Source organism: Papio anubis, chromosome X (genome assembly GCF_008728515.1).
Source record: "Papio anubis isolate 15944 chromosome X, Panubis1.0, whole genome shotgun sequence".
NCBI classification, from domain to species: domain Eukaryota; kingdom Metazoa; phylum Chordata; class Mammalia; order Primates; family Cercopithecidae; genus Papio; species Papio anubis.
Window position 1 is genome coordinate 127,970,258 of NC_044996.1, and position 25,222 is coordinate 127,995,479.

The 25,222-nt window shown below is 42.6% G+C and overlaps 1 protein-coding gene across 1 annotated transcript in view; it reads right to left on the reverse strand.

Annotated features, from left to right (window-relative positions):
• Positions 1-25,222, reverse strand: part of NHS (NHS actin remodeling regulator) — a 368,434-nt gene that overhangs the window by 153,645 nt on the left and 189,567 nt on the right. The window lies entirely within an intron of this gene.

The window sequence follows — 25,222 nt, forward strand, 5'->3', positions numbered from 1 at the left end:
TTCTAAAGGTCTGAATCTAAGAAACATGCACTCAGCACTGATATACAGAAAAAGTACATACTACTCACAACAATAGCTAATAGTAATTTAGCCCAGAACATGTCAGATATTACACTAAATCCTCACAACAACCCTATGAAGTAAGTGCTAATATTGTCTCACTTTTACAGATGAAGAAACAGGCACAGAGAAGTTAGGTAACCAGTCCAAGCACACACAGCTAGAGCAATAATAAATAATGATTAACTCTAAGGAATGGTTTGGAGAGGGGCTACTTTCCACTTTAAAAAAATTGTAGTCCAGGACTGGTGGCTCATGCCTATAATCTCTGTGCTTTGGGAGGCCCAGGCAGGAGGATCATTTGAGGCCAGGGGTTCAAGACCAGCCTGAGCAGCATAACTAGACCCTGTCTCTATCCCCACAAAAATAAAAATAAATAAAAATTGTATGCATTACTGTTTATTACTTTTTTAGCCACAAGCAACTGCATTACTTCTGCAATTAAAAAGGATGTAGCAAGCTATAAAGTCAGCCTAATTCAGACTACACGAAAATAAAAGCTAAGTTCCTATGTTGATGACAATATTTTAAAAGAAAGTATAGCTCTCATCTTTAAGTGTTGAAGCCAGGCCAACCAAGTACCATCCAGTAAGGTTTTCTAGGGCGACTATTTGTTTGTGAAGAGGTATTGAAAATAGGGGACCTCAAGTGACTGGGGATGCTTAAAATGCTTCATCTTCTGAGGCATTTTAAATATTCTCCCAGCTTTCCCAGAGCTACTCATTTTCTAGTCCTTGGTGAATCAACATCCCAAATTCCACACTAGTTGCTCTAGTCTAACAAGGTTTGTTCATATCACAAGAACAGAGTAGCTGAATAAAATTCATGAATTACTGCCAAATCCAACATTTATATTTGGTGCCATCGCCTTTTGCAAAAACAGAACTTTGTGTGGCAGCTGCCACGAGACACTGATGGTGAACAAACACCAATAGGAGGCCCATCAAGGCAGCAGGCAAGAGGAAAAGGAGAAACAAGACACCCAGCTTCTCTGCCCAGGAAGCAGGAGCAGCAGCCACCCGAGTAGCTGGGGTGTGTGTCCCACGCTGCCCCCCCTCCCCAGGGAAGGGGTGGCCTCTCCTTTGTCCTCCCTCCTCAGAGCCTCTGAGGGGTGTGAAAGTCAAAACCCAGAGGAAGTTCAACAGTGTCAGGATGCAATTACTCAGGAAGGACAGACTTTCTTTGAGAGTCTCTAATTTTCAAATCAGAGAATCTAGAAAACTCGGCAGCTCAAACTCTCCTCACTGCCCATCATACTCCTATAAGGAAAGCTTCTTGTCTTCTTACAGAGACACAGGACTGCCTGTCTCAGCAAACAAATTATCCATTTCGATCAGGGCTTCCTCTATGCCAACTCCCAACTCTCTCAGAAAACAGAGCAGGAAAAAGAGAGAGACAGAGAGAGAGAAAGAAGAATCAGGGACATCTGCTGGTTGCCACATCCATTTGCATAATTGGATTAATAAGCTCCATTTTGGAAATGGCCTAAATATATTTTTACATGAACATTGTTCTAAAACCTCATTAAGATTCAATTTACAACCCACCAAATAGCAGAAAACTTTCACTGGAGCTATGATATTATCCCCAGTCAAACCTAACAAAGGAAAGTATACAGGGAAATCCTACAATAATTTGTGGACATCACCGGCTTAAACGTGAAGTGGGGCAGGGTGAGGCAAGGTGTGATGGCATGAAGACCGACTTTCCTTCGTTTCCTTCAGGAGTTGCATATCTGCTGGGGGAATTCCTCCTCGCAACAGCCAGTCCAAATCTAGGTCTTCAGAATTCACCTGTGTCATTCCTTTGGCAGAAATAATTAGTTTGGGTGGCCATGTCTGGTGGGCATTTCAAGGCTGAATGAGTTTTGCTCAAGATTAACTACTCCAGATCATTCCCTTGAACACAAGATACCTTGTTTAGGGAGGAAGGAGAGAGGATTGATTTGTGTAAACATCTGGAGGTTGGGAGGCTCGTTACATCATCCTCAGAGGCTCCATCAATACCAAATGAATGAATGAATTTGGAGGCATTACTTGTTATGGGATGGATTTGTGGCATCTTTCCCATAGCACTTACCGCCACCTGACATAGTTCATTATCTCCGTCTCTTTCCTAGGATATAAGCTCTCTGAGCTCAAGGACCTTATCTGACTTGCAACCCCCTGTACCTCCTGCACCTAGAATTATGTATGCAGTAGCCAAGAAATATTTGTTGATTAACTATGCAAGATCATCGGAAAGTGGCACTCCAAATGACATGTAGAAAGAGCCTGGTGGAATGTTCTACCCAAAGGTTATAAAACATCCAGATTCTTCCCAGAGCAGTTAAACTCCAACTCATGAGAGAAAGACCAAACCAATGACTCAATCAGTAGGTTGGCATATGGTCCCAGTGGGAGCCAAGGCAGGGCCTCAATGCCCATACCATCCTGACCCAGTTAGCTCAGACTCACAGCTGGCTATGGCCCCTCCTAACTTGGCATCCATTTTACATACCTGTGTGCATATGTGTATGGGTATGAATGTCTGCCTGTGAGCACACACTTATACAACCTGGGTTTTATTATCTTTATTTTAAAGAAGAGGAAACTGAGGCACACGAAGACTAAGTGACTTGACCTAGGTCATGCAGCTGGAAGGTTGCAGAGGCAGGATTCTCCCCTGAGCAGTTAGCCCCCTTTGCACCCACCTAAAATGTGGGGAAACACACCATGCATCTAAAAGGCTTCTCTGTGCAGAGTCAGGTTGTACACTAGCAGGCCCAGGGAGTGCGCTGTCCTCCATGTCTGAAGAGCTCTAGCATATCCAAGAAAAGGCCAAGGACTCTCTCTTCTCAAAGCCACCAGAGGAGCAGTTGCTATCGTTCCCTCATCCACCTCCTAACTGGACAACTCCTCTCACTTCTAGGTATGGATGGAGTTGAAGGAAACCCTGCTACACAACCTTACTTTTACCCCCTATGGTGTTTCAGCCTTTCTTGGAAAATAAATAGATCAATTCTTAGTTAACCTTCTTCAGTAACAGGAAACAAGGAAAGCTACAGAATTTGGTAAAATCTCCTTCTGGCCAGCATTTCAACTTCCCCTTATACCAAGTCTTCCTCCCAGAAACACTCCCAGGCAACAGAACAAATGGTTAATTGAAGTTTTATTTCTTCTCCCCATTTCTCCAATGCTGGGTTTTAAAAGTAGGGAAATAGCTAAAAAGCAGGTAACAGAAGAGAAAAGAGAAGGTAAGTGAGGAAACTGAATAAATTTGAGGCCTCCATATCAGCTCCCGAAAACCCAACTGAATTATTTGATTTTAATTCAATGGCCGGACGGGACCAGCTCAGCAGCCCCATCAAGAAAGGGAATGTGGAAGGAGGGCCCTTTCAGGAGAGCCAATGGCACAACTTCCTCACTCTGCAATTCTGGAATCTTTTTTGTTTCTTTTTTGGAAGAGAGATTAACATCACTAAATAATAGAAGACCTACATTCTTGAAAATTTAATGACTGTCCTACATCAAGCAGCTGTCAAATTTCCTTGCTTGTTTTCTTGACAAAGTGTTTCATTCCAGACGTTCACAGGAGATCTTGCCTGCATCAGTTTCAAGTCACCACGAAGAGGAAGGTGAAAGGCAACCCTAGATAGCAGGAAATCCCAATTTCCTAATTAACCTGTTAATTCCAAAGGCCAGCCTGCCTTTCCCCCAAGCGATTCCACAGAAAGCACAGAGTGGAGAATAAACCAGCTACAGCGGCCTTATTTTACTCTGTTGGAATTATTAGCCAGCTACAGATGGCCTCATTTTACTCTGTTGGAATTATTAGCCAATTCCAACACACTTCTCCTGTGTATCTTTGACTTCTCTCCCTTCCTTCAGTTCACTTCACGGCTGGTGGTCCCAATGCCCAAAACAACTTCTGCAGTGGCCCCCGTGTCTTCTCAGCTGGATTCTTTGGCTTGACTCCCCCACCTCCAGTCTCTTCCCATTTCTGGGGGACCCTCTACCATCAACTCTTGGGTGCAAGCCTCCATTCTTTCCTCAATATCAGTTCTCCACCTTCTTTCCCAGTCATAGACTTGGCCCAGTTCTCTCTCTACACTTTCACTCCTCTCCAGGAACAATATCAGGAATAGATGTTGCCAGAAATAACCTGAGCCCTGTCCTCTCACATTCTGATGTTACCCTATGCAGAGGGATATTGGAATTGCCCCTTGCTTCCTGTCTCCCTGGTAACCTCATCCAGAGTCACAGCCTTGAGGTCAACTCTTTGTTCCAGTATCATGTCTGCATGGTCCCAAGAGGAAAGAGAACGTGAAACTCAGATTTCCCCACTGTGCTTGAGAGCCACCCCATGCCCTTGAAACTAATGATTAAGCTTCACTTTTAATTACAGGGGAATTTGAATGAGGCATGCTCTCCAATTTCCTCACTGCCCTCCCCGCCCCAGTGGTCCTGGCTACAGCAAGGTTGCCCATTAAAGTTCAACCGGACTTCAAACAGAGAGAGTTCCTGACATGCATGCTTCATTCATTGAACATTTACTTCTTGATGTATATTGCTAGCCAAGCACTAGTTATGAGTAAAGAAGTCAATGTGAGCAAAGAATTCCATCTGGAGAGAAGACAGACATTTGTTTCCTGTCCTTAGTGACTATTAATAGCATTCGCTTCTCCTTGGAGACTGACTTCGGAAATGAGAAGGGGGAGGGGCTATCTGGCAGGAGCAACACATCGCAGCATCAAGCTCCACACTCTGTACTCTGCAGGAGACAGAAAAGCTACCGCTAACCCAAGTTAACACTGCAACCAGTTCCCCACGCCTCCCACTGCTGAGCTCCTGTGCTCAGTATTCGGCTAGATTGCTTTAGTTCATAGCAGTTATCAATTTCTAACATACTATCTACTTTATCTATTCATTATATTTATTGTTTCTTGTCTGCCCCCTCCCACTAGAGGAAGGGAGAAGGGACTTTCTCTGCTTTGTTCACTGATATCATCCCAGTACCCAGGATAGTGTGTGGTACGTAGTAGGTGCTCAATTAATACTTGTTGAATAGGTTAATGAAAATTAGCAGCTGAAGAAACCTTAGCTTTAAGTACCTAAAGAGAATTGTACATCCCAAACTAGTGTATGGCATTAAAGAATGCTCAAAGGAAGGGTTATATTATAGCTCTACAGTCCGTCTTTTCCCTTTTTTTTTTTTTTCCTGGCATTTGGAGAGAGTGGGGAAAGGGGCAGGATAATGACTATCGTTGCTGAAATATTTTTAGGTCTTTGTCTTATTTTGAGTTCCCCAAAAGAGCAGACCTTGAAAAGATGATTCAGGTGCACGATTTGGGTAATTCTAGGAAGGCCAGAAAGAGACAGGGGGATGTGAGACAGGGAAGGGAAGGATGCCGGTACAAGCCACTGTGGGCAATTGGGACTCCATCCTGCTGGGGACCCTCTGAGGGAGAGTAGAGAACACATCTCACCAAGGAGGGGAGGAATTTAGGGTATTCTCCCACCAAATCATCCCCCCTCAACCCAACTTTAGTTGCCAGTTACTGTGCAGCAGAGTGGGTTGGGTGTTGAATACATTCCTGAAGCCCAGAGAAAGCCCTCAGACAGAGAGACTGCAATTCTTGAGGTGAGAAACTAGGTGTGTAGCCAATTTCCACTGAGCTACAGGTGACCACCGACTGGACCAAGGGGATAGGGGCAGGGCACTCACAGTATCTGCTATAGTTCTTCACTGTTTCCATCTGGACCCGCTATGCCTGCATGAAGAGGGGGTAATTGGTTTTGTTCTTTGTTAGTTGTCATGTCCACCTGTCCCTCATTAGCCTGGTTGCCTGATGTTTAGATTTTTCCTCTCCTCATCAATAAAGGCAATTGAAGTGTTTCCTTTGGGGGTAAAAAGGAAAGAGAGAGAGAGGGAGGGGGGAGAGAGGAGGGGGGAGAGAGAGAGAGAGAGAGAGAGAAAGCAAGCTAGAGAATGGAATCCTATAGTGCTTGAAAAAGACAGGAGAAGCAAGCAAGGCTGCATTCAAATCAAAATAGCGTCAGGAAAAAAATAGGAAAAAATGCCTACAGAAAGTTTCGCTTTTTCTCATTCATTGTTAACACACTGAAATAAAGCACTCTATAAATATGAAGCACTGGGATGTTTGGAGAGCATCAACCTACTCAAGTTTAAAACATGACACACATTCCTGAGGAGCTAACTGTAAATTGTGTCATGTACTGAGAATTTTTTTTTTCACTTTTTACTTGCTTTAAAATGCAAGACTTCCTGGCCAGAACAATTTGATCAGGGGAAATGTTTCTTGCCTAGAAATGGCAATAAATGTTTAAAAGGAATTTGAATTTCACCAGGCTTACAAATCTGAATTTGATTTCCTGCAACTGAACTTTTGGCTGAGATAATTTACTGAGTGAGTTACTTGATTTTCCACTACAACACACATTTTGTCCACTGGTACACACACACATACACACTCACACACATGCACAGAGTCAGGGGGTGCGAGCATTATCCTTGGGCTCCAACAAAGCGCTTCAAACTCCCTCTCCAACACTGCAGGAGATGAGAGCAGTGCAGCAAGATAATAGCTAACACTTATTGAGCACTTACTATATGCCAGGTACAGTTGTAAACAGGTTTTTCTTTCTTTGTGGAAATACAATCTGCTCATGAAATATCTTGGACAGATGAATCTAAGAACTGACTATTTACCAGTTTTGATTATTTGATAACATCAATTGAATTTCTGCCATACGTGAGAAAACAGTCCAGCCTTACTTCTTGTTGCTAATGGCTGTTATTACATATGAAACTATACTGTTTACACTCTTGAGTATTTCGATATGTAGGAACTCACTGAATCCATACACCCTATGCAGCCAGTTACTATTCTAGTCCCACTTTACAGAGGAGGAAACCAAAACACAGAGAAGTTAAATGACTTGCTCAAGATCACTTAGCCTATAGGTGGCAGAGACAGAATTGGAACCCTGGCAGTTGGGCCTCGAGCCCAACTTAGCTAACTACCCCAACACTGGGATGCAGGAGGCATCTGCTTCTACCCACATGTAACCTTGATGAAGGATATACCTCTTGGGCCTCAGTATCATCAACTAACAACCCAGATTATTCTTCATAGTTACTGAGAGTATATAATTTTCTGATCATTTCCAACATCTGGAAAATGCTAAAAGTCTTTAACATGAGATATTGGATGTTGGCATAATTAACGAACATCATTAACTGCAGGATTGTTCAGAGAAGCTGTTATAGCCTCTATTGTGTACACCCTTCAAGAGCATTTATGAAATGCTTACTGCATATTTCACAAACATATTTTATATTATTTCCAGGACAAGAATGGTGCTAGTTTCATGGTTAGCACAGTAACACCTAACAGGCACTCACACAAACAAGTTTGTTGAATGAATGAATGAATGAATGAATGAATAGCTGGAAGTTATATCAGGGCATATATGTTCTATTAAATTGCAGAACTGTAGTACTGGAGGAGTCCTTAGAAACATTCTCATTCAACCACCCTGACAAAACACTCCTATCCCTTTTTAAAGATGAGAAAATGGAGAGTTTGATGAAGTAGAGAAAGTAGAGGAAGGGAGACAAGACAGAATAAGGTAGACATAGACAGGTTTCTAACTCTGAGTCAGTTCCCATGTTTCTTCATTATTATCTTTAGAGCCAACTTTCAGCATGTCAGCCAATAAACTAGGAACACTTTCCAAAGTCAAATGTGAATGATTTCTGAGGTGTTGGCAGGTTTTTTTGGCCACCTTCTATTAGTATGAAAAATTGAGGTTTTCAATTTAAAGTGGATATTTCAATTTAAAGTGGATATTTAATCCACTTTAGATCAAATGTTAAAATTCAGGTGGCTAAGGGCATATAGACGTTTGACTCTAAGACTGGTGTAAGACATTCATCATATTCCATTTTCTGATTTAGGCACATAATATAAGAGACTTTTGATCTAATAAAAATGAAGAAGATTCAACTATGATTTCTACAGCAAACTATCAGTAACCCTAGAAGTACAAGGCACAGAGGTTCCAGGTGACTGGCATCTCCAAAAGGTCGCCTTTATTTTCTTGTGCATTTGAACCTTTTCTCAAATTAAGTCCATGAGGATCTCAATGGATCCATCATAATTCCCTAGGCTCCTAGTTATCTTTCATGAATTCTGATTATGGTTCATAAAAATGTATAATTTATTTCATTAAGACACTAGGGAAGTTGATGGACCCTGGAAGTATGGAGTGTAGTGTTAAAAGAAGAAACAGTGGCTGCACTTAACAGCTGGGAAGGATATTTATGTCAGTTCCATTTGATCTTCCTACTGGCAGGGGGATTAGGAGAAGGAGGAAAACCAGAGAAAGATGTCGGGTCTGAAAACACAATCTCAGGCAACTGAGGTCCACCAGATAACCTTTAGGGCATTTTCTTTCTTCCCTTGTTTGTTCTTCTGTCTGTGTGCTGGGAGGAGAATGAACATACTATTTGTTTTCTTTGAAGATTTGCTTCTGATGAGAGATTTTGGGAATGCATCAAGGCTGGATAAGTGCCCATCCCTCAACCTTGAGATGCTGTAAATTGAACAGAACTGGATAGGGTCCATAATTTGCCTTTCCCCATCACTGCTTCTTGTGAAAGGGAAAACAATCGTGTGTTTATCCTCACCATTGACAGTGTGCAGATGTGTTTTCTTAATGGCACTTGTGACACGTTTATTTATCCTCTTGGGTGCTTAGAGCCTGAGCTTTTCACATCTTTTCCAGCTGTACAGGGAAAGGCTGTTGGTAACCTTCTGTTTTTCAAACTAATTATCTTACTCTGGATTGTTTGTTTTGTTTTTAAGTAATTTAAACCACACAAATAGCCCTTGGGAGAAGGGTTATTTAATCAAGGGAAAGTTGTTTAGAACACCACCCATGAGATCTTCCCATAGTTCACCCTCTGGCCGGGACAAAGGTGGGGTGATGAGAAAAACTGTGATTTGCCTTGGATCAGTCTTTCTGAGAAAAATTCAAGAAATGTCAGGAAGGTGGGAAGAGACCAAATCTATACATCTCGTTACCCTTATCAGAGAATGTCTCTAGTAATCATACAAAGAAGAAATTAACTTCCAAAGGTGCAAAGCTGAATTCTGGTTCACTTTCTGTAATATTAAATTATTGGAGGGTGAATATATACATGATTGATTATCTGTGAGTCTGAGATCCAACTGTTATGGGTGGCGGAGGATAGTGAGAGAATAACATATTAGGTATTCTATAAGTGCTATTTAGGGAATAACACTTTCTGGATACTCTAGACATTGAGAGAACTAATGAACTTCTAATATCCCTCTACTTTTCACTCTGCATCCTGCCACAAGGCCAAGAGAACCAATTGCAACAGACACTATCTTTTCTTGCTGTGCAACAGATCTATGGCCTCTTTGTGTTGAAATTCCAAGGAGGGTACCACTCTCTGGAATGAGACAGGCCTTCACTCGTGTCTGGGGCACACAATGGCAGGCAAGGGGGTAAAAAGATTTGGGGCAGTCAGAGAAGTCAGGCGAGCTGAGCCCCAGCCATAACCCTTTGTGCTTCCAAATAGACATCCTAGACATGCCAGATACACCAGTCATTTATGTGTCAATAAATATTGATTGCACACCTACCAAGAGAGGAGCATTGTGCTGAGTGCTGGAGGTACAAGAGCAAACAATATAGACATGGTTATTGCTTTTATGGAGCTTACAGGTTATTGGGGGAAGTAAAGAGAAATCAAGGACCTACTCAAATAAATGAAAAGACTTCTACTAATAAATTGTGAGAAGATTGATGAAGGATATAATGAGTGTGTTGAGATACAGAGTGTGTTGAGAATGGAGAAGGAGGAGGGATACTCAAGTATGAGGAGGAAACATTAAGTAGAGTTCTGGAGGATGAAGTGATGGGAAAAATAGCAGAGGAAACAGCAGGTATGAATGCTCTGAGGCAGGAAAGAGCTTGCATGTATTTTAAAAACTGGTGATGGACCAGTGTGCCAAGGGAGTGCTGGGCCAGAGGGAGTATGGCCCAGCATAAAGCTGGACAGGTGGGAACAGTTTGCCACGTCATGCAGGGCCTTGCAGGCCATGGCCTGGAGCTTGGATTTTATCCTAAGTGCAGTGGGAAGGAAAGGAAGAGTTTATAAAGGGGCATGCCAGTGTGTGGCCCATCAGTTAAAGGATCACTTTGATGGTTGTATGCAGAATGGACTGCAGCAAGCACTAGTGGATGTAGGGAGGCCAGGAAGGAGGCAGCTGCTGTGGTCCAGGTAAGAGTACATAGTAGTTTTAGGTAGGCAGTGGTGCCAGAGATGGAGAGGAGGCAGTGGATGTTATTGAATTCTCTTCTCCCCTCATTGTCACTGTCTCTGCTTATGAAGGATCAATATCATCATGTTAAAACAGACCCTCGTGTCTAGTCCTAGGAACTGGAGCCATTATGTGCCTCAGTTTCCCCATCTATAATGCTAACAGCACCTACATCATAGGATTGATTTAAGATTTACTTAGAATAGGGGTGCTGCTTCCAAGATGGCTGAATAGGAACAGTTCCAGTCTACAGCTCCCAGCGAGATCGACACAGAAGATGGGTGATTTCTGCATTTCCAACTGAGGTACCTGGTTCATCTCCCTGGGACTAGTTGGACAGTGGGTGCAGCCCATGGAGGGCAAGCCAAAGCAGGGTGGGGTGTCACCTCACCCAGGAAGCACAAGGGGTCAGGGGATTTCCTTCTCCTAGCCAAGGGAAGCCATGAGTGACTGTACCTGGGGGAGTGGTACACTCTGCCCAAATACTGCACTTTTCTCATGGTCTTTGCAACCGGCAGACCAGGAGACTCCCTCCTGTGTCTGGCTCGGTGGGTCCCATGCCTAAGGAGTCTTGCTTGCTGAAAGCACAGCAGTCTGAGATAGACCTGGGACACTGGAGCTTGGTGGGGGGAGGAGCGTCCACCATGGCTGAGGCTTGAGTAGGTGGTTCTATGCTCACAGTGTAAACAAAGTGGCAGGGAAGCTCGAACTGGGCAGAGTCCACCGCAGCTCAGCAAGGCCTACTGCCTCTCTAGATTCCACCTCTGGGGGCAGGGCATATCTGAACAAAAGGCAGCAGACAGCTTCTCCAGACTTAAACGTCCCTGCCTGACAGCTCTGAAGAGAGCAGTGGTTCTCCCAGCACAGCATTCGAGCTCTAATGATGTACAGACTGCCTCCTCAAGTGGGTCCCTGACCCCTGTGTAGCCTGACTGGGAGACACCTCCCAGTAGGGGCCAACAAACACCGCATATAGGTGGGTGCCCCTCTGGGATGAAGCTTCCAAAGGAAGGATCAGGCAGCAAAATTTGCTGTTCTGCAGCGTCCGCTGGTGATACCCAGGCAAACAGGGTCTGGAGTAGACCTCCAGCAAACTCCAACAGATCTGCAGCTGAGGGGTCTGTCTGTTAGAAGAAAAACTAACAAACAGAAACGAATAGCATCAACATCAACAAAAAGGACATCCACACCAAAACCCCGTCCATAGGTCACCAACATCAAAGACAAAAGGTAGATAAAACCACAGAGATGGGGAGAAACCAGAGCAGAAAGGCTGAAAATTCCAAAAACCAGAACGCCTCTTCTCCTTCAAAGGAATACAACTCCTCACCAGCAAGGGAACAAAACTGGATGGAAAATGAGTTTGATGAGTTGACAGAAGTAGGCTTCAGAAGGTCAGTAATAACAAACTTCTCCTAGCTGAAGGAGCATGCTCTAACCCATCGCAAGGAAGCTAAAAACCTTGAAAAAAAAGTTAGATGAATGGATAACTAGAATAAAAAGTGTAGAGAAGAGCTTAAATGACCTGATGGAGCTGAAAATCACATTACGAGAACTTCGTGAAGCATACACAAGCTTCAATAGCTGACTCGATCAAGCGGAAGAAAAGATATCAGTGATTGAAGATCAAATTAGTGAAATAAAGTGAGAAGACAAGATTAGAGAAAAAAGAGTGAAAAGAAATGAACAAAGCTTCCAAGAAATATTGGACTATGTGAAAACACCAAATCTACATTTGATTGGTGTACCTGAAAGTGATGGGGAGAATGCAACCAAGTTAGAAAACACTCTTCAGGATATTATCCAGGAGAACTTCCCCAACCTGGCAAGGCAGGCCAACATTCAAATTCAGGAAATACAGAGAACACCACAAAGACACTCTTCGAGAAGAGTAACCCCAAGACACATAATTGTCAGATTTGCCAAGGTTGAAATGAAGGCAAAAATGTTAAGGGCAGCCAGAGAGAAAGGTCGGGTTACCCACAAAGGGAAGCCCATCAGACTAACAGTGGATCTTTCTGCAGAAACAATACAAGCCAGAAGAGAGTGGGGGCCAATATCCAACATTCCTAAAGAAAAGAATTTTCAACCCAGAATTTCATATCCAGCCAAACTAAGCTTCATAAGTGAAGGAGAAATAAAATCCTTTACAGACAAGCAAATGCTGAGAGATTTTGTCACCACCAGGCCTTCCTTACAAGAGGTCTTGAAGGAAGCACTAAACATGGAAAGGAACAACTGGTACCAGCCACTGCAAAAACATGCCAAATTGCAAAGACCATTGACACTATGAAGAAACTGCATCAATTAACGGGCAAAATAACCAGCTAGCATCATAGTGACAGGATCAAATTCACACATAACAATATTAACCTTAAATGTAAATGGGCTAAATGCTCCCAATTAAAAGATACAGACTGCCAAATTGGATAAAGAGCCAAGACCCATCAGTGTGCTATATTCAGGAGACCCATCTCACGTGCAAAGACACACATAGGCTCAAAATAAAGGGATGGAGGAGGATCTACCAAGCAAATGGAAACAAAAACAAACAAACAAACAAAAAAAGCAGGGATTGCAATTCTGGTCTCTGATAAAACTGACTTTAAAATAAAGATCAAAACAGACAAAGAAGACCATTACATAATGGTAAAGGGATCAATTCAACAAGAAGAGCTAACTATCCTAAATATATATGCACCCAATACAGGAGCATCCAGATTCATAAAGCAAGTCCTTAGAGACTTACAAAGAGACTTAGACTCCCACACAATAGCAATGGGAGACTTTAACACCCCACTGTCAATATTAGACAGATCAACGAGACAGGAGGTTAACAAGGATATCCAGGACTTGAACTCAGCTCTGCGCCAAGCAGACCTAATAGACATCTACAGAACTCTCCAACCCAAATCAGTAGAATATGCATTCTTCTCAGCAACACATCGCACTTATTCCAAAATTGACCACATAATTGGAAGTAAAACACTCCTCAGCAAATGTAAAAGAACAGAAATCACAACAAACTGTCTCTCAGACCACGGTGCAATCAAGTTGGAACTCAGGATTAAGAAACTCACTCAAAATTACACAACTACATGGAAACTGAACAACCTGCTCCTGAATGACTACTGGGCACATAACGAAATGAAGGCAGAAATACAGATGTTCTTTGAAACCAATGAGAACAAAGATACAACATACCAGAATCTCTGGGACACATTTAAAGCAGTGTGTAGAGGGAAATTTATAGCACTAAATGCCCACAAGAGAAAGCTGGAAAGATCTATAATCAACACCCTCACATCACAATTAAAAGAACTAGAGAAGCAAGAACAAACACATTCAAAAGCTAGCAGAAGACAAGAAATAACTAAGATCAGAACAGAACTGAAGGAGATAGAGACAAAAGAAAAAACCCTTCAAATATTCAATGAATCCAGGAGCTGGTTTTTTGAAAAGATCGACAAAATAGATAGACCGCTAGCAAGACTAATAAAGAATAAAAGAGAGAAGAATCAAGTAGACACAATAAAAAATGACAAAGGGGATACCACCACCAATCCCTCAGAAATACAAACTACCATCAGAGAATATTATAAACACCTCTGCGCAAATAAACTAGAAAATCTAGAAGAAATGGATAAATTCCTGGACACATACACCCTCCCAAGACTAAACCAGGAAGAAGTTGAATCTCTGAATAGACCAATAACAGGTTCTGAAATTGAGGCAATAACTAATAGTCTACCAATCAAAACAAGTACAGGACCAGATGGATTCACAGCCAAATTCTTCCAGAGGTACAAAGAGGAGCTGGTACCATTCCTTCTGAAATTATTCCAAACAATAGAAAACGAGGGAATCCTCCCTAACTCATTTTATGAGGCCAGCATCATCCTGACACCAAAGCCTGGTGGAGACACAACAAAAGAAGAGAATTTTAGGCCAATATCCCTGATGAACATCAATGGGAAAATCCTCAATAAAATGTTGGCAAACCAAATCCAGCAGCACATCAAAAAGCTTATCCACCACAATCAAGTTGGCTTCATCCCTGGGATGCAAGGCTGGTTCAACATATGCAAATCAATAAATGCAATCCATCACATAAACACAACCAATGACAAAAACCATATGATTATCTCAATAGATGCAGAAAAGGCCATCGACAAAATTCAACAGCCTTTCATGCTAAAAACTCTCAGTAAACTAGGTATCAATGGAATGTATCTCAACATAATAAGAGCTATTTATGACAAACCCACAGCCAGTATCATACTGAATGGGCAAAAGCTGGAAGCATTCCCTTTGAAAACCAGCACAAGACAAGGATGCCCTCTCTCACCGCTCCTATTCAACATGGTATTGGAAGTTCTGGCCAGGGTAATCAGGCAAGAGAAAGCAATAAAGTGTATTCAAATAGGAAGAGAGGAAGTCATTTTGTCTCTGTTTGCAGATGACATGATTGTATATTTAGAAAACCCCATTGTCTCAGCCCAAAATACCCTTAAGCTGATAAACAACTTAAGCAAAGTCTCAGGATACAAAATCAATGTGCAAAAATCACAAGCATTCCTATACACCAATAACAGACAGAGAGCCAAATCATGAGTGAATTCCCATTTACAATTGCTACAAAGAGAATAAAATACCTAGGAATACAACTTACAAGGGATGTGAAGGACCTCTTCAAGGAGAACTACAAACCACTGCTCAAGGAAATAAGAGAGGACACAAACAAATGGAAAAACAATCCATGCTCATGGATAGGAAGAATCAATATCATGAAAATGGCCTTACTGCCCAAAGTAATTTATAGATTCAGTGCTATCCCCATCAAGCTACCACTGACTTTCTTCACAGAATTGGAAAAAACTACTTTAAAGTTCATAAGCAACCAAAAAAGAGCCTGCATAGCCAAGACAATCCTCGACAAGAAGAACAAAGCTGGAGGCACCATGCTACCTGACTTCAAAGTATACTGCAAGGCCACAGTAACCAAAGCAGCATGGTACTGGTACCAAAACAGATACATAGACCAATGGAACAGAACAGAGGCCTCAGAAATAACACCATGCATGTACCACCATCTGATCTTTGACAAACCTGACACACACAAGCTATGGGGAAACGATTACCTATTTAATAAATGGTGTTGGGAAAACTGGCTAGCCATATGCAGAAAACTGAAACTGGACCCCTTCTTTACACCTTATACAAAAATCAACTCAAGATGGATTAAAGACTTAAACGTAAGACCTAGTACCATAAAAATCCTAGAAGAAAACCTGGGCAATACCATTCAGGACATAGGCATGGGCAAAGACTTCAAGTCTAAAACACCAAAAGCAATGGCAAGAAAAGCCAAAATTGACAAATGGGATCTAATTAAACTAAACAGCTTCTGCACAGCAAAAGAAACGATCATCAGAGTCAACAGGTAACCTACAGAGTGGGAGAACGTTTTTGCAATCTATTCATCTGACAAAGGGCTAATATCTAGAATCTACAAAGAACTTAAACAAATTTACAAGAAAAAAGCAAACAACCCCATCAAAAAATGGGCAAAGGATATGAACAGATACTTCTCAAAAGAAGACATTTATGCAGCCAACAGACATGAAAAAATGCTCATCATCACTGGTCATTAGAGAAATACAAATCAAAACCACAATGAGATACCATCTCATGCCAGTTAGAATGGCGATCATTAAAAAGTCAGGAAACAACAGATGCTGGAGAGGTTTTGGAAAAATAGGAATGCTTTTACACTGCTGGTGGGAGTGTAAATTAGTTCAACCATTGTGAAAGACAGTGTGGTGGTTCCTCAAGAATCTAGAACTAGAAATACCATTTGACCCAGCAATCCCATTACTGGGCATATACCCAAAGGATTTAAATCATGCTACTATAAAGACACATGCACACATATGTATATTTCGGCACTATTCACAATAGCAAAGACTTGGAACCAACCCAAATTTCCACCAAGGATAGACTGGATTAAGAAAATGTGGCACATATACACCATGGAATACTATGCAGCCACGAAAAAGGATGAGTTCATGTCCTTTGCAGGGACATGGATGAAGCTGGAAACCATCATTCTCAGCAAACTATCACAAGGTCAGAAAACCAAACACCACATGTTCTCACTCATAAGTGGGAGTTGAACTATGAGAACACATGGACACAGGGAGGGGAACATCACACACCGGGGCCTTTGTAGGGTGGGGCGCTGGGGAGGGATAACATTAGGAGAAATACCTAATGTAGGTGATGGGTTGATGGGTGCAGCAAATCACCATGGCACATGTATACCTATGTAACAAAACTGCATGTTCTGCACATGTAACCCAGAACTTAAAGTATTATAATAATAATAATAATAATAATAATAATAATAAATCTAAGTAACCTGGAATGCTGATATATTACATGAAGGACAATTTCCCTGCAGAGTTGTCTGGACTGAAATAGACTTGTGTGTGAGCAAGAACTAAACTTCCGTTTCATTAAGAAAAAAAAAAAAAAAGATTTACTTAGAATAGTGCCCAGCATATAGTGCTCAAGAGAAAAAAAATTGTTGGCTATTACTATGCCATCAGATTATAGTAACTACTATTTCCTGATCATTTACTATGTGCCATATGCTTGATATAGATTATCTCACTTAGTTTTTACCCTAAATAGTGATAATACATATGGCAAACCATATGGGTTCTCCATTGCACTAGCATGAACATCATATCCAGCACACATGGAGGGGAAAGCCCTCTCTGGGGCTGCCTTCTACGTGGGACAGCTCACCTAGATGGCACTCTGGAATTGGAAGGGCTGACGTGGACAGCTCTCTATGATGTGCCCAGCAACAATTCCATGGTTTTCATGCTAGCTGACTAAGAGGCCAGGAGGGTGGGAACTGTTCTCTTTGACATTTGTAGCCAGATACCATGGAAAAGTTGAATTTATTTACTGCTTCTGAGGATGAATTGCCTGAAGCCTGTGCTGCCAAGTCTCCAATATATTTCAGAATTAGACAAGAGGACTGGGTGTGGCAGGGAGGGGCGACTTACAACTATGTCTGGAAGGACAAAGAAGTGAAATTAGGGAGGGAAATGATACTTTAAATAGCTTTATTCACATTTTGAAACACTACTTGAATTACTTCTCTGCCCTCTTTTAAGCTAGTCCGTATCTTTTTCCCCTTCTCCCTTCTTCTTCCTTCCTCCCCTCTGTCTGGATATTTTTTTTCTTCCACTTTCTTGCCTGTTACCCTCTCTCCCTCTCTCTTTCTCTCTCTTCTCCTTCTCCTTCCTCTCTCTCCTTCTCCCACCTCTTTTTCTCTTCTCTCTTCCTCCCCCTCTCTCTTCTTCTCCCTGCTCCACAAACAACTAGAAACAGCTTCTTCTCTTCACTAGCTGTTCTTTCCCTGGAGCTCAGGGGCATAGGCAATATGTGGAGGGGAGGTGGAAGCCCCAAAACCCATCCATTTCCTCCTAGATAGGGGTCGACTTTGTTTGTTTGTTAATGTTTTCCTTTGAAGCTATAGGTCATTCTCGAGTGGATGAGACAGCACATAACCCCAGCGCAGTCTGCCAGGGATGCAGCCTGTTTGTCTGCATGGGGGACTGAGCTGAGGGGGAAGGAAGCCAACTGTCTTTCTCATTTAGGTCATCACAGAGAATGAAGTGAGTGGGTGGCAGGAGGCTGGGCATCACTGCTCCTAACCAAAATGACTGCAGAGGAATTCTATTCCAGCTTCACCTTCTGCCCAAGGCTTCAAACGCAGTTGCCACATTCGCATTTCTTCAAGCACTCAGCACACAATTGGTTACATAGAAACATTGAGAATCAGACCACTCGTGGGCCCAATTGGGATGTATCTTTTATGGTTTCTGTAATTATTCTTAAAATAAATGAATTAACTATGAGCTTCACCCTAGAGGCCAAATCTTCAGTTCAGTGTTAAGTAGAATCAAGATGAGAACTATTATTAGCTTCATATCGGAAAAGACCATTTTGCTTTCACATTCTGGAGCACAGAAAAGGGCTCAGCTTGACAGGCAGATGAATAGCGATTACAGTGTAACTCTGAGAGGTATATCTGGTGCCCGCTCAGTGCCCGGGTGGGCCTGGCAGCCCCTCAATGAGTCACAGGTTAAATGGGGTGGACAGAAGCCTGCCCTGAATGGCACGAGGCTAGCCCAATATCAGGGATGTTCACAGTACATCCCATTGAGTCCAAGAAGGAATTCTCGGTGTTTCCTCTTCCATAATCACAAGCTGTAACAGATCAGATAAGCAGGTGTGTCAAGTGGCTTTTTAGAGGAAAAAAATCCTGGAATTAAAAAAAAAAAATGCTAATCCTTTCTGAATCTCAGTGTCTTCTCTTTCAAAGCAGAGCAGGAGATAGAAGACAATGAATTCTAAGGTCTCTCTCGGCTCTCAGCTTCCATAATTCATTCGTTTACTCATTCATTCATTGGTCCACAAATTTATTGAGGAACAAACAGGGACCAAACCCTGTGCTATGAGCTGGGGATGCCGTGAGCAAAGACACAGACAGAATTTCTCTTCTCATGTAGGTAAAGTCCAGTGGGAGCTGGTGTGTGCAACATTAAAAAAATCACAAAGAATTGTGAGTTCTAACTACAGTGAGAATGCTAAGTACAGTTTTCCTTACATAATAGAGAAAGGGCTTCCTAAGGCATCTGCTGAAGATCAAAAGAGATGTTCAGTTATTAACATGGAAAGTCAAGCAGGGTATGGTGGCTCATGCCCATAATCCCAGCACTTTGGGAGGCCGAGGCAGGAGGATCGCTTGAGCCCAGGAGTTGGAGAACAGCCTGGGCAATATGGTGAAATCCCACCTTTACAAAAAAATTTAAAAATTAGCTGGGCATGGTGGCACACACCTGTAGTACCAGCTATTCAGGAGAGTGAGATGGGAGAATTGCTTCAGCCCAGAGTGGTCGAGGCTGCAGTGAGCCATGATCACACCACTGCATTCCAGCCTGGGCAACAGAGCAAGACCCTATTTAAAAAAAAAAAAAAACAAGACAGAAAGTCAATTACAGCTCACCATTTGTAAAGAAATTCTTGGTTTGCAATATCCCCTTCCAAACTATAATTATAGGAAATGCAGGCTTAAGATACTTTCAGTCACATGACCATGCCTAAGCTATGGATCATGGTTAAACTCAGTAGGCAATGGGTATATATGTGTGACATTTGTATGTGGTGTATATTCATGGGCAGAACATATGAGGCGTCTACTACATATGAATGCTGTGCAGGTGATCATTATGTTAAAGCAGCCACTTGGCCTAGTGTAGCTTTTACTTATAACTTTTTGGCCCTCTCTTGTAGCCTCCAAATATAGAAATTAGCAGTTTTCCTGAAGAATGTGATTGAATGGTGCCCACTGCAAGGCTGGTGTGAAGGCATGAGGCACTCAGCTAGTGAGATGCTAGTCACCATCCAGGAGCCCAGGGGAGCATGGTTTCACGGCTCTCTATTTGAAGTCAAACTCTAAGAAATTGTTAAAAACTGTAAAGCTGCCATTGGATGTTTATGAGTTATCTACTGCTGCATAACAAGCCATTCCATCCATTTAAGTCATTCTAGTGACTTAAAACAACAATGATTTATGATTTCTCATGATTATGTGCATACACTCGGTGGTGTTTCTGCTGGTTTTATCTGGACTTGCTCATTTGACTGGATTTGGCTGGAGGGTCAGCAGACTGGAAGGTCTGAGATGGCCCTGCTTACACATCTGGTTAGTGGTGCTGGCTGGTAGCAGGGTGCCTTGGCAGTCCTCCACATGGCCACTCATCCTCCAGTGAGTTACACCAGCTTCCTGGCAGGGCAGTCTCAGGATAGTGGCCAAGAGGGACACTACAAGGGGGACGCTACAGGCCTCTTAAAGATCTGGGTTCTGAAACTTGAACGACACCACTTCCGCCACATTCTGTTGCTCGAAGCAAGTCACAAAGTCAGCCCAGATTCAATGGAGGTGGAGAAAAAGGCTCCACCTCTTAATGGGAGTTGCTGCAAAAAAAATGTGGCTATACTCAATTTGCCACAGGATGAGAAAGAAATTTTGGGGGGAATTTTGCAATGCGGTTAACTTGTGGTACAAGGTTCCTTATGGAAACATTGGACTTGCCTTTGAAATGTGACAGGACAGAGTCATGAGCCTAAACAAACATTTCCACATTAACAATTTGGGGGAGTTTCAGAAGGTGCTCAGGACATATCTCCTAAAGTTGGTGTGTTCCCATTAAATCTATGAAATTGCTGGTATTTGACCATTAGGGCCATACACACAAAAAATGGCAATTTGACATTCTCTAACCTAACACATTCTGAAAAAGAAACACCTCATTTAGAGCTGTTAGAGAATGGAGTGTCCTGGTAAGACAAGTAGCCTAGTTGGCATTTGAACATTGCCCATTGTAGCATGCACACCACACACAGAATCACTCCATTTCAATGTTTGTACGTGATTCTGAAGCCATATAATCGTCATCATTTGAAACCCCCAAATTGCATTGGACAGTACAATAAATGCTGGATTCTAGGACCTACCAGGCTTCTATCTAGGCCAGTGGTTCTCAATCAGCAATGATTGTGCCCCCCAGGAGCTACTTGGCAATGTTTGGAAACAGTTCTGGTTGTCACAACTAGGGAACAGTGCAACTGGCATCTAGTGGGTAGAGGCCAGGGATGCTGTTAAACATCGTACAATGCACAGGACAGTCCCAATAACAATTACCTGGCCCTAAATGTCATGAGTACCAAGGCCAAGACTTGGTCTAGGTGGATGCGAGGTCAGTTTCACATCCAAACTTCCATGGTCTTACCATTAGCAGAAAACAGCACAATTGCTGTTTTGGGTCTGTCTACTTCTAAAATTCTATTCATCATTGATCTGCGAGGTAATTGTACTTCCGTAAGTTTTCTGACTATTTAAATTTTGCATAAATATGCTATATGGGAGTGGTCATGTATCCAAATGGCCAGTTTATATTGCTTACTATACCTAGATTAGATTAGATTAGCTTTAGGAACAAACACAGTAAGAAGTCATTGAGTTTAAAAGAACGAAACCTGTTGAAAAAACATATCCATGCCAAACTTTATAGAATAGGCATAGCACTGCCCTGAAAATGTGATTCATACCTACATACCCCCATTCCCTCCTTGTGTACCTTTCCTCTCTGCCTCCCCAACCCATCCACCCACTCCATCACATACATTTTCCACCCACAGAAACCACACACAGCCCTTCCTTTCTGGCTTTCCATTCAATCTCTCATCACCCACCAACCCCAGAGAATGACAAAAATCTTCTTGAGTGGCTGATCGACCCCATGAGGCTTTTGTGGTTAAAATATAAAGTTCCTGAAAAAACCTTTCCAAATCTGAATGGGATTGCAGTGACATCAAGGCTTTTCTTCTTCAATGCCTTTCATCTTTTTCAGACTCTGGCACTCTCCCCACCAGCTTCAAGTCAATTAATTGAAAAGTCATTAGAAAGCCCCCCTGCTGTGAAGGCCCACTTCATTAGCTCCATATCTGGGTCCCTCAAGAAAGAACAGAAGGGCCGATGGCCTCCACGTTATTGATGCTTCTCCCACCTCCACCCTGTTCTGTTCTCAGGTGAGGCTGGTTGTGGGTGATGTCAGCGAGCTGAAGCAAATCCGCCCAGCCCATTAAACATTAACTGAATGCCCACTATGTGCCAGGCATTGAGGTCAGTCCTGACCTAGTGCCCATCCTAGAACATCATCTCATCATCATTTCCCTATTCAGGCATGGCAGGTGGACTCAGCTAGTTTGACCAAACAGGTTAAGTTTGTAAGAACAGGGTCTCTCTGTCAGTTTCTTCCGCATTGCAGATGTTTGTCCTGTGGCCCCAGACACGAAATCCCTAGTCATTTCTCTTAGAAAATGCAAGCCATGGTCACAAGGAAAACCTAGAAAAGGCAGCGTGGGCACAAACCACGGCACAGAAGCAGCTGAAGGAGCCTGCTTTCTTGTTGGGGAGTCACTACCCAGAGCACATTTCAACATTTTCTGACTGAAGTTCTAGAGAAAATGCTTCAACTATGTCCACAGCCCAGGCAGAATTTTAGGGATTCAGGCAAGTATATCTCAAATATGCAGGAACTTAGGATTCTATTGAAAGGCGTTACAATCTGGAATCTCATACTCGCTTCTTTTAAAATTTAGGTATAATTTGTTTTCAGTGAAATACACAGATTTCAAATGTATAGTATAATTAATTTTCAGGTCCCACACCACTATCCTCTGGTTTTTGTAAAACTCTCTTTCTTTAAAGATTCTTTATATTCCAAAACTTCCATTATATTTTATTAAAGGATAGAAATATTTATCAAGACCATAACTATGAGAAAGTCCTCCTCCCCAACAATCTACATACCCACCCCTTTGTGATTATAGCAGCCACCATCAATGCCCTCCCCATCTCCCTTATTCCTCTCACCTCAGTTCACTGCACCTGACTTCCAAAGACCCCTACCTGCATCTCTGTGCCTCGCTTTTTCCCATAACTGATGAAGGCCACTATACCCACAGGTTTGGCCTGAAATTCTGGGGAATTAGCAACTTCCAGGAGCATCTCTCAACAAATGATTCTTAGTAGTTGGGAGTATAAATATTCCAGCTGCCTCACTCCTCAGGTGGGATAACTCTGAGTTCTATGCATAGCCTCCCAGAGTCTCCCTTGGGATTCAGCTCCAGTTACTCACAGTAGCAATTCACTTAATAACCCTTCCTTGGTTTCATTCCCTTTCCTAATCCCCTTCTCCTCTCTTCCTACCAGTTTTTCCACCACCTCTGAAACAAACTACTTACACTTGAGGCCTTGTTTTAGGGTTTGCTTCTGAGGAACCCAACCTAAGATGCTCATTCTCAATCCATTTATAGAATCTACAATTTCAGGACAGTAGCATAGGGTTTTTCTACAGTATACACACATACACGCATACTAAGGAAAAGGGTGAGAACAAATATTAGGGAAGGTGAAAGCCAGAAACACCAAACCTTGGTTCATGTGGAGTAGGAGTTTATTCCTGACCAACATATGAATTTAGATCCCTCATATCATCCTCCAAGGTTAGACAAACATGCCCCAGTTCCCTAGTCTTCCCTGTCACAAAACCTTAAGACCTTTCAACATTTTATTGCCCTATTTTGAGAGATTAGCATCATTATTTCTGTTCTTGGGGTTTATTCCTTGACTGCTTCAGTGACTTATTTCTCATTAAAACTTCACCCATGGGCCAGGCACAGTGGCTCACACCTGTAATCCCAGCACTTCAGGAGGCTGAGGTGGGCGGATCATGAGGTCAGGGGATCAAAACCATCTGGCTAACACGGTGAAACCCTGTCTCCACTAAAAATACAAAAAATTAGCCGGGCGTGGTGGCAGGCACCTGTAGTCCCAGCTACTTGGGAGGCTGAGGCAGGAGAATGGCTTGAACCTGGGAGGTGGAGCTTGCAGTGAGCTGAGATCACGCCGCTGCACTCCAGCCTAGGTGACAGAACGAGACTCTGTCAAACAAACAAACAAACAACAACAACAACAAAAACCAAAAAACTTCACCCGTGAACCTGGGTCATTTCTTTATTTTCTAAAAATGGGCACCAAGCAGTGGACAGCTCTCCAAGCCCAAATCCAGCATTCCTGCCAAGCCAAGCCAGTGCCTTGGGAAGGCATGATGTATGTGTGTGTGTGTACGTGCACTCGCATGTGTGAAGAACTCAAAGTAATTCTATCCAGTGGCTTGAGGAGTACAGACGTAGACTCCTCTTGGCTCTTCCTCCTCCCCTCAAAACCCTACAAGAGGTGACTTCTCATTTCAATACAAAATTGAAACTTGTGTGAATCCTCTTCTCCTTCCCAGATGATGGAATGGAGACAGCACCTCTGAATCCTCCCAAGTGGATGATCTGGCAAAGGTAAGAGGCAAGACTTGTAGGGATTAGGACTGAGGAAAGAGCTAGGGAAATATTTTTATTTCTGCCTGTTTCATCACCACAGATACTGTTTCTCACTACTACAGAGCAACAACATCTATTCAGCCAAGGAAAACAGAGTCAATGGGAAATTCGAGGGAACTTAGAACAAGATTATGCTCATGGACCTTATGTCCTGGATGGTCACTGTGGAAGAGCATAGGGATTCCCAAGACTTTCCCTACAAGCCAGGCCTCATTGGACATTTATTTGCTTTAGGTTCATTTCTGAGAGAATGAGCTATCTGTAGAGAAACAGGAGTGGCTTTTGAGTAGAAATGGTGGGCAGGCATGAAGGTGGGTGACATTATCCTCTGATAAGCATTCTGAGAGACTGTGATGTTGAAGACCAACATCATTTAAAGGCCACTGGGAGGCCCTGGAGAAAAGGGCCTTTGGGTGGGGCTGTTTCCTTGTGCAGGCACAGCCAGCAGAGTGAGCCTCTAGCTTTGAATTCAGTTGTTGAGGAACAACGTAAACGTGAATGTCTAAAGAATGTGATCACCTGAAAAACAATAGGAGGCTTTGTTCCAGGCAGAGAGAAAATAAGGGAGCATTTGGTTCTTTCAAATCTTTATGTTGGGGCCAGTAGAGTCTGTTTTCTAGCAAAAGGCTGTTTGAAGTGTGTTTATATGTCTACATAGTGCTGAACCGTGTGTTGAGGTTAAAGATGATAAGTCAGAATATTCATACCATCCTGATCTCATGGGGCTGCCCATCATGTAATAGCAGGATGATTCAAGATGGC